General features: G+C 47.3%; 1 non-coding gene across 1 annotated transcript; it reads right to left on the minus strand.

Annotated features, from left to right (window-relative positions):
• Positions 1 to 7,346: 7,346 nt before the first annotated feature.
• On the minus strand, positions 7,347 to 7,484 carry LOC119948414. The gene has a single exon (XR_005456810.1). It is a non-coding gene; the product is annotated as a small nucleolar RNA SNORA7 (small nucleolar RNA).
• Between the last annotated feature and the right edge of the window lie 7,696 nt (positions 7,485 to 15,180).

The following is a 15,180-nucleotide window of genomic DNA, read 5'->3' on the forward strand; positions in this document are numbered from 1 at the left end:
AGTAAAATAAATAAATAAATAAATAGAGTAATAAATATGTACAAACATATATACATATATACAGGTGCTGTGGGGAAGGGAAGGAGGTAAGATGGGGGGGATGGAGAGGGGGACGAGGGGGAGAGGAAGGAAGGGGCTCAGTCTGGGAAGGCCTCCTGGAGGAGGTGAGCTCTCAGTAGGGCATTGAAGGGAGGAAGAGAGCTAGCTTGGCGGATGGGCAGAGGGAGGGCATTCCAGGCCCGGGGGATGACATGGGCCGGGGGTCGATGGTGGGACAGGCGAGAACGAGGTACAATGAGGAGATTAGCGGCGGAGGAGCGGAGGGTGTGGGCTGTGCTGTAGAAGGAGAGAAGGGAGGTGAGGTAGGAGGGGGCGAGGTGATGGGAAGCCTTGAAGCCCAGGGTGAGGAGTTTCTGCCTGATGCGCAGATTGATTGGTAGCCACTGGAGATTTTTGAGGAGGGGAGTAATATGCCCAGAGCATTTCTGGACAAAGATAATCCGGGCAGCAGCATGAAGTATGGTTTGAAGTGGAGAGAGACACGAGGATGGGAGATCAGAGAGAAGGCTGGTGCAGTAGTCCAGACGGGATAGGATGAGAGCTTGAATGAGCAGGGTAGCAGTTTGGATGGAGAGGAACAGCAGACGTGCCTCTGCTGACCCAGAAGTGATAGAAAGGGGTTGCTAGGTGCACTATATCAGTTATGCAACCTAATAGAATAATATCATACAGGACCTTTTATGGAAACCCCTGAAAACTAGAGCATTTCTCCGAGGTTGGTGGGGGGAAATGGAAGGAGGGCCTGGGGAGGAGAGAAGGACTCTTGCCCCCTGGCCCCACTTGCTGCAGAGTGAACAGCAGAAAATGAGGTGAAGGGATATGAAGGTGTCTGGTGCCCTATCACTAGGGACTGGACCAGTTAAAAACCACACAGTCCAGTTTTAAACCAGATAAATGGCCGCCATACGCATCATAGCTGTGAAGGCAAGAGTTTCATGACAAGACGAAAGATGTTAACTGGGGTCAAGCTCACCGACTAAGCCCACAGAGGGAACCCTTGGTGGAATGGAGATTTGAACTGGTCTCCTCGGGCCCTGCTGTCTCTCTCTTGATCTCATTCCTGTTGGGCATCGTGCCGGAGAAATGAACTCATTAACGCGCGCGGCCCCAATCTGCCTCCTTGCTGGGAAATCTCTGCAGAGAGGTGAAGTGAGAATGAGAGGATTTGGGGGATTACCAAAGTGAAGATGTGCTGCTTCTGAATCCAGCCCTGGCACATCCCTATCCACTCTGGAAGCTGGCAGAGGATTTTAGATTCAGAGGGAACCCACCGCTTGAAGGCAGAAAAGACGGGGCCAAAGAACTGGATCTTATGAAGAAACACGTGCAGGTTAGTTGGTTGGGCCATTTGGCTACAGTCTGACTCTATACATTTACCACTGGCCCCACGGGGGTGCCAGGGGACTGTGCCATATGGTCAGGGGTTGCTGGGAGAAGAGGGAATACTCTGGGCTTCGGGAGTACAGAGGTGATGCCAAAGGGGTCACTAGCCTTCCTCGGCTGCCAAGAATTGGACAAAGTTGAGCTCTGCTCTTGCTCCCAGCTGGCCAGGGAAAATAATGATCGAGGTGCAGACCACATAACCAGAAGATAATAATAATAGCATTCATTAAGCACTTACTATGCGCCAAGCACTCAGACAGCTCCAAGATAATCAGATCAGACACAGTTCTCATTCCAAACAGGGATCACAGTCTAAGATGGAGGGATGAGTAGATACCATATCCTCCATTTCACAGATGAGAAAACTGAGGCATGGGGAGGTTAAGTGACTTTCCCAGGGTCATGCTGCAGGCACCTTGGCTCCTGACTCTCAGTCCTGTGGTCTTTCCATTAGGCTATTGGGCCTCCTGGTGACTCAGGCGTATCCCTGGCAGCAACAGCAGTGACATGGAGCCTTCTCCAAGAATTCTGGGAGATCAAGAAACCCTCATATTCTGCTGCCCTATGGGCGGGGAGCTCTGTAACAGTAGTACCACCTTCACAGCATCGCTAAAATCCACCCTTTCCTCTCCATCCAAACTGCTACCACGCTAACGCAATCACTTATCCTCTCCCATCTTGATTACTGCATCAACCTCCTTGCTGACCTCCCTGCATCTTGTCTCTCCCCACTCCAGTCCATACTTCACTCTGCTGCCTGGATCATTTTTCTACAAAAACATTTCAGTCCATGTTTCCTCACTCCTTGAGAACCTCCAGAGGTTGACTATTCAGCTCTGCATCAAACAGAAACTCATCACCATCAGCTTGAAAGCACTCAGCTCGCGCCCTCCTACCTTAGGTAGCTGCTCTCCTATTACAACCCAGCCCGCACACTTCACTCCTCTCAGGCCAACCTTCTCACTGTACCTTGATCTTGTCTCTCTCACCACATACCTCGTGCCTACGTCCTACCACTGACCTGGAACGCCCTCCCTCCTCAAATCGGACAGAGAATGACTCTCCCCTGCTTCAAAGCCTTATTGAAGGCACATCTCCTCCAAGAGGCCTTCCCTAATTAAGACTCCTTTTCCTCTTCTCCCACTCCCCTCTGAATCACTCCAACTTGGTCCCTTTATTCATCCCCCTTCCCAGCCCCACAGCACTTATGGATATACCTGTCATTTATTTATTTATATTAATGTCTGCCTCCCCCTCTAGATTGTAAGGTCGTTGTGAGCAGTAAATAATGTGTCTGTTTAGTGTTGTGTTGTATTCTCCCAATCATTTAGTACAGTGCTCTGCACACAGTAAGCACTCGATAAATATGACTGAATGAATGAATGAATTGTAGTAATAGTAGTCTTTGTAGGAGTAGTTGTCATTGTAGTGGTAGTAGTAGTAGTATTTATTGAGCGTCGACTTGGTGTGGTCCGCTGAACTATGCTCGTGGAAAGTACAAACTAAGGAAGTGATACACTCCCTACCCACAAGGAGCTTACTCTCTAAGGGGGAGACCAACATAAACATTTGCAACCAGAGTGATCAAAATAAATAAATTGAGCATATAGGACTGCTAAGGGGGGCATAAATACACGCATAGGTACTAGAGCTGGCTGAAGGAATGATAATTTCCCAGCATCCTGAGCCATAAGTAGGGAAAGCATTGTCAGGAAGGTGAGATTTAGGAGGCCTTTGACTTTGAGGAGAACTGTGGTGACTCTGATATGGGGAGGAAGGGAGGGAGAGAGGGAGTTCCAAGCGAGGGGAACCGTGTGAATGAGGGGGCTGGAGGAGGGAGAGTGGAGAGTGGCCTACAGCTAGAAGCAACGAAAGCAGCAAGTTAGGGTCAAGAGAGCAGTTCGACAGGGGCAGGGTCAGACAGTAGACAGCCTTGATACTGACTGAGGAGCTTTGATTTGATATGAACAATCTGATACAAATCAATACAACCTGTCTGTACTGTCTCTACCCTAGGGTTTAGCACAGTGCTCTGGGCACATCAATCAATCAATCGTATTTATTGAGCGCTTACTATGTGCAGAGTACTGTACTAAGCGCTTGGGAAGTACAAATTGGCAACACATAGAGACAGTCCCTACCCAACAGTGGGCTCACAGTCTAAAAGGGGGAGACAGAGAACAAAACCAAACATACTAACAAAATAAAATAGGATAGAAATGTACAAGTAAAATAAATAAATAAATAAATAAATAGAGTAATAAATATGTACAAACATATATACATATATACAGGTGCTATGGGGAAGGGAAGGAGGTAAGATGGGGGGATGGAGAGGGGGACGAGGGGGAGAGGACGGAAGGGGCTCAGTCTGGGAAGGCCTCCTGGAGGAGGTGAGCTCTCAGCAGGGCCTTGAAGGGAGGAAGAGAGCTAGCTTGGCGGAGGGGCAGAGGGAGGGCATTCCAGGCCCGGGGGATGACGTGGGCTGGGGGTCGACGGCGGGACAGGCAAGAACGAGGTACAGTGAGGAGATTAGCGGTGGAGGAGCGGAGGTTGCGGGCTGGGCAGTAGAAGGAGAGAAGGGAGGTGAGGTAGGAGGGGGCGAGGTGATGGAGAGCCTTGAAGCCCAGGGTGAGGAGTTTCTGCCTGATGCGCAGATTGATTGGTAGCCACTGGAGATTTTTGAGGAGGGGAGTAATATGCCCAGAGCGTTTCTGGACAAAGATAATCCGGGCAGCAGCATGAAGTATGGATTGAAGTGGAGAGAGACACGAGGATGGGAGATCAGAGAGAAGGCTGGTGCAGTAGTCCAGACGGGATAGGATGAGAGCTTGAATGAGCAGGGTAGCAGTTTGGATGGAGAGGAAAGGGCGGATCTTGGCAATGTTGCGGAGCTGAGACCGGCAGGTTTTGGTGACATAATAAGAGCTTAACAAATACCACTATTTTGATTACACGAAGAGACATGGGAAGCCTGTTGAGGGTTTTGAGGAGGGGATAACTGTGGGTCAAGCGAGGCTTCAGGAAGATGATCCACCCAGGAAGCAGTGGGTAATGTAGGCTTGGAATGAGGAGGCCGGCGAGGAGTTTGATGCAAAAGTCTCACCGTAGCACGACTAAAGCTTGTACCAGGGTGGTAGCAGTTTGGGAGGAGAGGAAAGGGTGGATCTGGGGGATGTTGTGCAGTACAGAGCTCTACATACAGTAAGCGCTCAATAAATCAATCAATCAATCAATCGTATTTATTGAGCGCTTACTATGTGCAGAGCACTGTACTAAGCGCTTGGGAAGTACAAATTGGCATCACATAGGGACAGTCCCTACCCAACAGTGGGCTCACAGTCTAAAAGTCTAAATTACAACTCTGAAATATCAACTGCAGCAGGAACTTCTTGTAGCACACGGGGGTCTTGGCCTAGAGGTCAGCACACAAGCAGGTCTTCTCCATGCTGCCGGAGAAGCAGCATGGCCTAGTGGAAAGAACACAGACCTGGAAATCAGAAGATGTGGATTCTGATCCCTGCTCTGCCACGTTTCCGCTGTGTGACCTTGGGCGAGTCACTTCACTTCTCTGGGCCTCAGTTACCTCATCTGTAAAAGGGGATTAAGACTGTGAGCCCCATGTGGCAGAGGGATTGTGTACGACCTCATTACCTTCTAACTACCCTGGTGCTTAGAAGAGTGCTTGACATATAGTAAGCGCTTAACAAACACCACCACAGCAGGAATGGGCAAGGGGGGGGGGGGGTTCTAACATCATCATCATCATCATCATCCTGCTTGTTCCATTTCCCCCTTGCCCCCTATCTCCTATGCCAGGTCAGACCCCTGGCTACCTCAAATCAATCCACATCCAACGATCTCCACCGCAGGCTGTCGGTCTGTCCGCACCCCAGCTGGTAGCTTTGTGACATTAAAGCAGCGTGAGCCGCAGTTACAAGAGAGGGAATAGGTCATATTCAAAATTTTCCTTTCCTACTGATAAATGACACGGGATTCCTCAGGGTGTGCATTTGACACCCTCATGAATACAAAATGAATTTATTATGATTAGTGCTTTCACCCAGAATACCACATTAATTCACAGTGATTGATGGGCTACTTAAAATAAAGTAGTAACCTTTTCCTAAGGTGACTAGGTGACCCCCACATCCACTTCATTAGAAATATTCCCTGTACCATATTTATGTAGGTGAGAACAAAAAAAGGTTAAGTTTAACGGTGCCCCATATCAACCGACTCAGTTCGGGATGCCCCACAGTGCTTTCTTCAACCTCGATAAGAAGACGATATTTGAGACACCAAAACCCCACCAGCCAACAGTCACTGAAACTCATATCAATTCAATTAAAAACACATAGACAACTTCTATTTACACCCGCATGCCATTAAAAGCTATTGTCGAATCCCATTTTTTGATGAACCAAGCACAAGTTCCACTAATAAGATTCAAATTATACTTTCATTGATGCCAGGGTTGTATTTAAGAAAATAATAAAACCTCAGTCATTCAGAATGGATTCTTCATTATGCCTCAGATGGGTCTAGGGAGGAGCTACACCCTAGATTCACATGGTTAAATTCTGTTTAGAAACTCCTGAATGGGAATGAGGATTCCATAATATTACAACAGCTCTACTTCTGTCACTCCTTTCAAACTGCCCCCATCATGCTTCTAGATATCCTTTATAGGGTGGTTATTTATAGAGCCACATATTGTTCAGGACATGCCTCTCCCATTCCAACATGATTTTTACCTAATGAATAAATGGAACACGTTTCAAAACAGGAAAATAAAGCTTTATTTCTCGCGGAGGAGAAACAACCAAGACACTTCGGTTCCCAGAGCAGAACCTTGCTCAGGACTGAGCACGCTTCAGCGCAGAACACCCCAAGAAGGGGCAATGAAGATCAGGTGACCCATTAACAACTACTACCCCTCTAGACTGTAAGCTCATCGTGGGCAGGGAATGTGTCTGTTTATTTTTATATTGTATTCTCCCAAGAGCTTAGTACGGTACTCTGCACACAGTAAGCGCTCGATAAATGCGACTGCATGAATGAATGAAAGTGCTTACTAAGTGTCAAGCATTTCTCTAAGTGCTGGGATAGATTCAAAACCAATCAGCTTGGACACAGTCATGGGTTCCACCATCTAAATAGGAGGGAGAACAGGTATTGAATCCCCATTTTACAGTTGAGGAAACTGAGGCATAGAGAAGTTACATAGCAGGCAAACGTTGGCTCCAGGATTAGAACCTAGGTCTTCCGAATCCCAGGCCTGTGCTCTATCCCCTTCGCCACGCTGCTTCCCAAACTCTTACCATTTCATTTGAGAGCCTCCATGCAGAGATCCTAGGCATTGGACAAACCCACCCAAAAACAAAGGTAAAATGACACTCTCCCCACTTCCACAGGCTGGCTCCCAGCCTAGACAACACGATCTCAGTTAGTCTCCAAGCCAATCTCCATAATAGCATGGTGTCACCAAAAGGTAATGCTGATCCAGGGTCTCCAGAAAAAAGAGTCCTTAAAGGGGCAGCAGTGGTTCCACATATAGTTGATGCCAGTTAGGCTCCAGTTACAAAATCTCCAACAGTTCAGGTGTGGTCTTCTCAATCAATCAATCACTGACATTTATTGAGCACTTACTGTGTGCAGAGCACTGTACTAAGTGCTTGTTGTCTTATGCTGTCGAGTCGTGTTCGACCCATAGCGACGCCATGGACACATCTCCCTTAGAACGCCCCACCGCCATCTGCAACCATTCTGGTAGTGGATCCAGAGTTTTCTTAGTAAAAAATATGGAAGTGGTTTACCATTGCCTCCTTCCATGCAGTAAACCTGAGTCTCTGCCCTCGACTCTCTCCCATGCCACTGCTGCCCAGCACAGGTGAGTTTTGACTTGTAGCAGATTGTCTTCCACTCGCTAGCTACTGCCCGAGATAGGAATGGAATGGATATGCCTCTGCTTGACTCTCCCTCCCATACTCAAGACTGGTAAAGTACTGGAAACTCTCCAGGTGTGACCCTGAAATGTGTACTAAGCGCTTAAGAGAGGACAATACTACAAAGTTTTTGAACACGTTCCTTGTCCACAATGAGCTCAAAGTCTAGAGGGGGAGACAGACATGAATATAAATAAATTAATTAAGGCTATGGACAGAAGTGCTGCGGGGCTGAGGATTTAGTCTCCCACAGATGGAGCTAGTTAGGTCTGAGTTTGCAGCCCTCAGGTCTTAGATCTCAGAGAGTTCTCTGGGGAGTCAATCACTCTGGCTTCCAGGGCCATCATGAGCCGCTGGTTAAGCCAACGCTTCCTCTATGGCCCCGTCTCCTCCAAGAGGCCTTCCTTGATTAAGGCCTCTCTTCCCCAGCTCTCTCTCCCATCTGCGTCATCTATTCATTTGGATCTGTGACCTTTGGTCATTTGATATTTGCCCCCCTCTCAACCCCACAGCACTTCTGTACGTATTTTTAAATTTATATATATTTAAATTACTTATATTAATGGCTGTCATCCTCTAGACTGTAAGCGCCTTGTGGGCAGGGAACGTATCTGCTAATTCTGTTGTGTTGTCCTCTCCCAAGCTCTTAGTACAGTACCCTATACAGAGTAAGTGCTCAATAAATACTACTGATTGATTGGATCGATTGATCAATTGACTGAGGTGTGCAAGAACAGCAATAAGGCCAGCCTCTCCCACTTTCTTTTGTTTGCTCTCCTCATTTTTCATTCATTATAGAGTCACCCTCCTTTCTAGGGGTCTTCTTCTGAGACTGGAGACCCACCTCGCCACTATTTAGTTCTCCCAAAGTAGTTCATTGGCTATGACTCTCTAAGTCGATTGATTAATCAATCAATCAATCGTATTTATTGAGCGCTTACTGTGTGCAATCAATGGTATTTATTGAGACCTTACTGCATACAAGACACTGTAGTAAACACTTAGGAGGGTACAATATGATGAAGCTGGTAGACATAATCCCTGCCCACAAGGAGCATGTAGCCTAGAAGACAGTAAACCATAGGGCCTAAAGAGAAATGGAAGTATCTGGAAATTCGAACATAGTATTCAAATCTAGGGCAACCAGCTGAGGACTCAGTTCAGCCACTAAGGACAAGAAAAATGGCCTGTTCACATAGGAAAATGTCATAATCCAAAGGATGCCTAGATAATGATAATAATAGCAACAATAATAAAACTCTCACTTCCATTCTATATGTTGCCAACTTGTACTTCCCAAGCGCTTAGTACAGTGCTCTGCACACAGTAAGTGCTCAATAAATACGATTGATTGATTGATTTCACTGCCAAAGTCTGCTGTTTTTTCCCTCATAGCACTGTCCAGGTCCACCCCTTCTTCTCCCCTCAAACTGCTATCCCCCTGGTACAAGCTCCTCACTGATCACCCAGCCTCCAGCCTCTCCCCCATCCAACCTCTACTACCCCCTGTTGCTTGGATCCATCTTCCAACACCAAACACCATTTGGTTCATGTCTCTCCTCTCCTCAAAATCCTCCAGTGGATGCCTATATTTGAAAGGAGTGACAGTCGTTGTAACACTATGGAATTGCTCCCTCCATTCATTGAATTAATACCTGTTTTAATGACCGTTGGCTGGCAGGGTTTTGATGCCTCAGATACCCTCTTATCGAGATTGAAAAAATCACTGTTGGGCATCCTGAAATGAGATGGTTGATATGGGGTACTGTTACACTTATCTGAGTGAGGGGACATAGGTGGGAGAGTGGAGAGTGAGGTGCAGATAGAAGATTGACTTGGGAGCAGTGGAGATAGTGAGTTGGGGAATAGTGGATGAGCAGATAGATAAGGTGGGGCCAAATCGTGGAGAGCCTTGAAGTCGACTGTGAGATCAATCAATCAATCAATCGTATTTATTGAGCGCTTACTATGTGCAGAGCACTGTACTAAGCGCTTGGGAAGTACAAATTGGCATCACATAGAGACAGTCCCTACCCAACAGTGGGCTCACAGTCTAAAAGGGGGAGACAGAGAACAGAACCAAACATACCAACAAAATAAAATAAGTAGGATAGAAATGTACAAGTAAAATAAATAAATAAATAAATAAATAGAGTAATAAATATGTACAACCATATATACATATATACAGGTGCTGTGGGGAAGGGAAGGAGGTAAGACGGGGGGATGGAGAGGGGGACGAGGGGGAGAGGAAAGAAGGGGCTCAGTCTGGGAAGGCCTCCTGGAGGAGGTGAGCTCTCAGCAGGGCCTTGAAGGGAGGAAGAGAGCTAGCTTGGCGGATGGGCAGAGGGAGGGCATTCCAGGCCCGGGGGATGACGTGGGCCGGGGGGTCAATGGCGGGACAGGCGAGAGCGAGGTACAGTGAGGAGATTAGTGGTGGAGGAGCGGAGGGTGCGGGCTGGGCAGTAGAAGGAGAGAAGGGAGGTGAGGTAGGAGGGGGCGAGGTGATGGAGAGCCTTGAAGCCCAGGGTGAGGAGTTTCTGCCTGATGCGCAGATTGATCGGTAGCCATTGGAGGTTTTTGAGGAGGGGAGTAATATGTCCAGAGCGTTTCTGGACAAAGATAATCCGGGCAGCAGCATGAAGTATGGATTGAAGTGGAGAGAGACACGAGGATGGGAGATCAGAGAGAAGGCTAGTGCAGTAGTCCAGACGGGATAGGATGAGAGCTTGAATGAGCAGGGTAGCAGTTTGGATGGAGAGGAAAGGGCGGATCTTGGCAATGTTGCGGAGCTGAGACCGGCAGGTTTTGGTGACGGCTTGGATGTGAGGGGTGAATGAGAGAGCAGAGTCGAGGATGACACCAAGGTTGCGGGCTTGTGAGACGGGAAGGATGGTAGTGCCATCAACAGAGATGGGAAAGTCAGGGAGAGGACAAGGTTTGGGAGGGAAGACAAGGAGCTCAGTCTTCGACATGTTGAGCTTTAGGTGGCGGGCGGACATCCAGATGGAGATGTCCTGAAGGCAGGAGGAGATGCGAGCCTGGAGGGAGGGGGAGAGAGCAGGGGCAGAGATGTAGATCTGGGTGTCATCAGCGTAGAGATGATAGTTGAAGCCGTGGGAGCGAATGAGGTCACCAAGGGAGTGAGTGTATATTGAGATGTTTTTGTTGGATGCAGAGTGATACAGAGAGCCAGTGGAGGGTTTTGAGGTGAGGAGAGATGTGAGCTGAAAGGTGTTTCAGGAAGATGGATCCATGCAGCAGTGGCTATCAGAGGTTGGATGGGGGAGAGGCTGGAGGATGGGAGACCAGTGAGGAGCCTCTACGGGGGGGTAGAAGTTTGGAGGAAGAATTGTTGTATTGTTGTACTTTCCCAAGCATTTAGTACAGTGATCTGCACACAATAAGCACTTAAAAAATACGATTGAATGAAGGGGTGGCCCTGGGCAATGCTGTGAAGGAATAAATGGCAGGATTTGGCAATGAATTGAATGGGAGAGCTATTATTATTGTTGCTATTATTATCATTACATTTGTTCAGCACTTACTATGTGTCAAGCACTCTAGCAACAGGTTAGATAAATCAAGTTGGACACAATCCCTTGTTTCACGTGGGACTCACAGTCTAAGTAGAAGGGTATTGAACCCCCATTTTACAGATGAGGAAACAGAGGCAGAGAAGTTAAGTGACTTCCCAAGGTCACACAGCAGTTAACGTGCAGAACCAGGAACAGAACCCAGGTCCTCTGACTCCCAGGCCCATGCTCTTTCCAGTAACAGTGATGTAAGAGGGAGGAGGGAGGAGTGAAATGGAAGCAGCTGAGAGATCGAGCTGTATCAGGATTGAGTCCTTTGGACTTGGCTAGAAGTGACCTGGGAGAGAGAGGGAATAGAGGCAGAGAGAGGTTAAGTGACTTCCCCATGGTCACACAGCAAGGCACAGCTTGAACTAGAATCCAGGTCACCCGTTCCCAGACCCTTGCGCTTTCCCCTAGGCCACACCACCTCTCCCAGTACTGTGAAAAGTGCCCAAAGAAAAGAAAGTTCCATCATTTGTCATCTTGCCTAGCCCGACACCTTCCTAAATTCTATACAATATTCCCTGTCGTTTTCTGCCTTCCTAACCAATTTCAGATATTCACCGTCACCATTCAAGGTTCCAAAACCCTGCAAGAAATCTTTATTAATTAGGGGGAAGGGGGAGTCAATGGATGCTTAAATAATCAGCCATTAACAATCAGTGCCAGATTATGCTAATGTCGTTTGAAAAGCAAATAAAGTGGGATGGTTTGGGTTTGTGGGGGTAGAAATGTGTGGAGAAAAAAAAATTAACAATTCATGAAGTAGGTAGTAAATCTCACTGACAGAAGATAAACTTCTTCAGCACCAGGGCAATGAAAGTGGTGTTGATCTATATAGCTGCAGATGTGGCTCCAGGGTGCAATCTGTCCAGCTGCTCAATATCAGGGCTGCCACACCGGCACTGCAACAGCAAAGATAAATAATAAACCTCTTAGTCAAGGAGATAAATACAATCGGCTGCTGCTAGTTTTTCCAACCAAAGCCTGTTGATTTTCATTGTAAGGGAGAGAAAGTGCTCCTGAAAATTACTCGATGAAGAGCTACAGCAACCCGGTCATCTAACGGGAGCAGGAAGATCCCGACGATGTCCTTGTTAACTTTTGAAGGCTGAGATGTATTGCCGAATGCCGACCTCAGCATGGAAGCATCAGATTTTGGAGGGCAGAACCTCAATCCTACCAGACGACACGAGCGCAGCACTAGCTGCTGCCTGGAGAACTGAAAAGGAGGGGTGCATAAAAGCCAGTGGGGCAGAATAAGCCATTTAAAGATGGTGATGCTCAGTCTCAAACCACATCAGGCATGGGCCAGGGGAGGGGTTGTTACGATCGCAAGACCAAGAGGCAGGCTTGGAAATGGATAGCGGCACAAACCGTGAGCAGAGTTCTCGCACTGATCATTTTAAGCCTCCCCATCAGTAGCGTCATCTTTGGCTTGAAAGATGCCTGAAAGCCAGGGATGGTCTTGCACGGAAGGCCTGGGATGGAGAAGCAAGCCCAACTCCCTAAACCATATAAACCCAGCAGCCAGCTCTACTATTGAGGAAATCCACTGATAATCATTCTTAGCACTCATGTATACATGTGAATTTACCTATTTATTTTGACGGCTTGAATGACGGATATTTTTAGTCTTGTCTCTCCCATTAGAGCGTGAGCTTGTTGAGGGTAGGAAATGGGTCACTTGGTTATTTGGTACTTCCAAGCACCTAGTAGAGTGCACTGCATGAAGTGGATGCTCAATAAATACTGCTACTATTGCCCATTACAGATAAGGCCCCTAAACTGTAAACCCCTTGTGGGCAGGAAATGTGTCTTTCGAGTGCTTAGTACAGTACTCTGCACACAGAAAGCGCTCAATAAATATGATTGATTGATTGATTGATATTCACTCATTCAATCGTATTTATTGAGCGTTTACTGTGTGCAGAGCATTGTACTAGCGCTTGGGAAGTACAAGTAGTACAAGTTGGCAAAATATAGAGACAGTCCCTACCCAACAACGGGCTCCCAGTCTAGAAGGTGGGGACAGAGACAGTACAGAGAACTGTACTCTCCCAAGTACAGCTCCCAAGTGCTCCCAAGTGCTTAGTACACTGCTCTGCACCCAATAAGCATTCAATAAATACGATTGATTGATGGATACACTGAGTCAGCTGAAATTCAGCTTGGCAGACATCAGCATCTCGCATCTCCATTTGTGACCCTATTCAGGGTCATCTCTACATTATAAGCTCCTTTGGGCTGGGGACATGTCTACCAATTCCTATATTCTACTTTCCCATGTGCTTGGCTTCCCAGACTGAGCTCCCTCCTTCCTTTCCCCCTCCTCCCCCTCCCTTACCTCCTTCCCCTCCCCACAGCACCTGTATATATGTATATATGTTTGTATGTATTTATTACTTTATCTATTTTATTTGTACATGTTTATTCTATTTTATTTTGTTAACTTGTTTTGTTTTGTTCTCTGTCTCCCCCTTCTAGACTGTGAGCCCACTGTTGGGTAGGGACCGTCTCTATATGTTGCTAACTTGTACTTCCCAAGCGCTTAGTACAGTGCTCTGCACATAGTAAGCGCTCAATAAATACGATTGAATGAATGAATGAATGAATTGGCACAAGTGCTTGGGAAGCAACGTGGCATAGTGGATAGAGCTCGGGCCTAGGAGTCAGAAGGTCATGGGTTCTAATCCCAGCTCCGCCACTTGTCTGCTGTGTGACCTTGGGCAAGTCACTTCACTTCTCCGAGCCTCAGTTCCCTCATCTGTAAAATAGGGATTGAGACGATGAGCCTCATGTTGGACAGGGACTGTGTCAACCCGATTTGCTTGTATCCACCTCAGTGCTTAGTACAGTGCCTGGCACACAGTAAGCGCTTAGCAAATACTGCAATTATTACAGTGTTCTGCATACAGTAAATGCTCAATAAATACCACTGATTGATCATCTTAATCACTGGGCAACAGAACTGCTGCCCCAGGGCCATGGTCCTTGGATACCCCACTCCACAGTTGTCAGGACACACCCTGCCCTCTGAATGAGAACCGCAGTGTCTGTTCAGCAGATCGTTGTGGGCAGGGAATGTGTCTGTTCATCATTACATTGTACTCTCCCAAGCATTTAGTACAGTGCTCTGCACCTAGTAAGCCCTCAATAAATACGAGCGAATGAATTTACTACCTTCCAAGCATTGGAGTAGATACAATACATTCAGATCAGCCATAGTCCCTTTCCCACATAGGGTTCACTGTCCAAGTAAGAGGGTGCACGGGTACTGAATCCCCATTTTACAGATGAGGAAACTGAGGCCCAGAGAAGTGATCGACCCACCCAAGATCACACAGCAGGCAATCGGTGGGGCCAGGATTACAAGACAAATCTCCTGATTCCTAGGCCTGGGCTCTTTCCACTAGGCAACACTGCTTAGGGACTCCAGGGCCACCCCAACAACTCCCCTATTTTGCTCTTACCTCTGCTGGCATCACAGAGAATTAAAGGAAGGTCTAGCAGTTTCTGGAGCAGGAAATGTGTGAGGAAGAAGGGTTATGCATACTGGGGATCAGGGCAAATGATATCGCATTATTCATTAAACCTCTCCTCAGTCCCATTCCTGAAAACACAATAATAATAATAATAATGGCATTTATTAAGCACTTACTATGTGCAAAGCACTGTTCTAAATGCTGGGGAGGTTACAAGGTGATCAGGTTGTCCCACGGGGGGCTCACAGTCTTAATCCCCATTTTACAGATGAGGTAACTGAGGCCCAGAGAAGTGAAGTGACTTGCCCAAGGTCACACAGCTGACAATTGGTGGAGCCAGGATTTGAACCCATGACCTCTGACTCCACAGTCCATGCTCTTTCCACTGAGCCACGCTGCTTCTCCAAAGCAAGAAGGATTTTACATGGGATTTGCTCAACAGGAGGCTGAAATTAAATTGCCTCCTTTTTCACCCTGTCCCTATGTCTTAAATGGACAGGAGTTCTGCTAGACTAGAGCTAGACTCAAGCAGGAAGGAGAATCTGAAAAAGAGTCAGGATTTATCAAAGCACCAAAGAAGCCAGGCCAGGATCAGGCCAGAACAAAGATGATGAGAAGCAGCGTGGCCTAGTGGATCAAGCACAGGTCTGGGAGTCACAGGACCTGGGTTCTAATCCCAGCTCTGCCACTTATCTGCTGTGTGACCTTGAGTTTGTGTAAATGATC

The sequence above is a fragment of the Tachyglossus aculeatus genome, chromosome X4 (genome assembly GCF_015852505.1).
Source record: "Tachyglossus aculeatus isolate mTacAcu1 chromosome X4, mTacAcu1.pri, whole genome shotgun sequence".
In the NCBI taxonomy this organism is placed as follows: domain Eukaryota; kingdom Metazoa; phylum Chordata; class Mammalia; order Monotremata; family Tachyglossidae; genus Tachyglossus; species Tachyglossus aculeatus.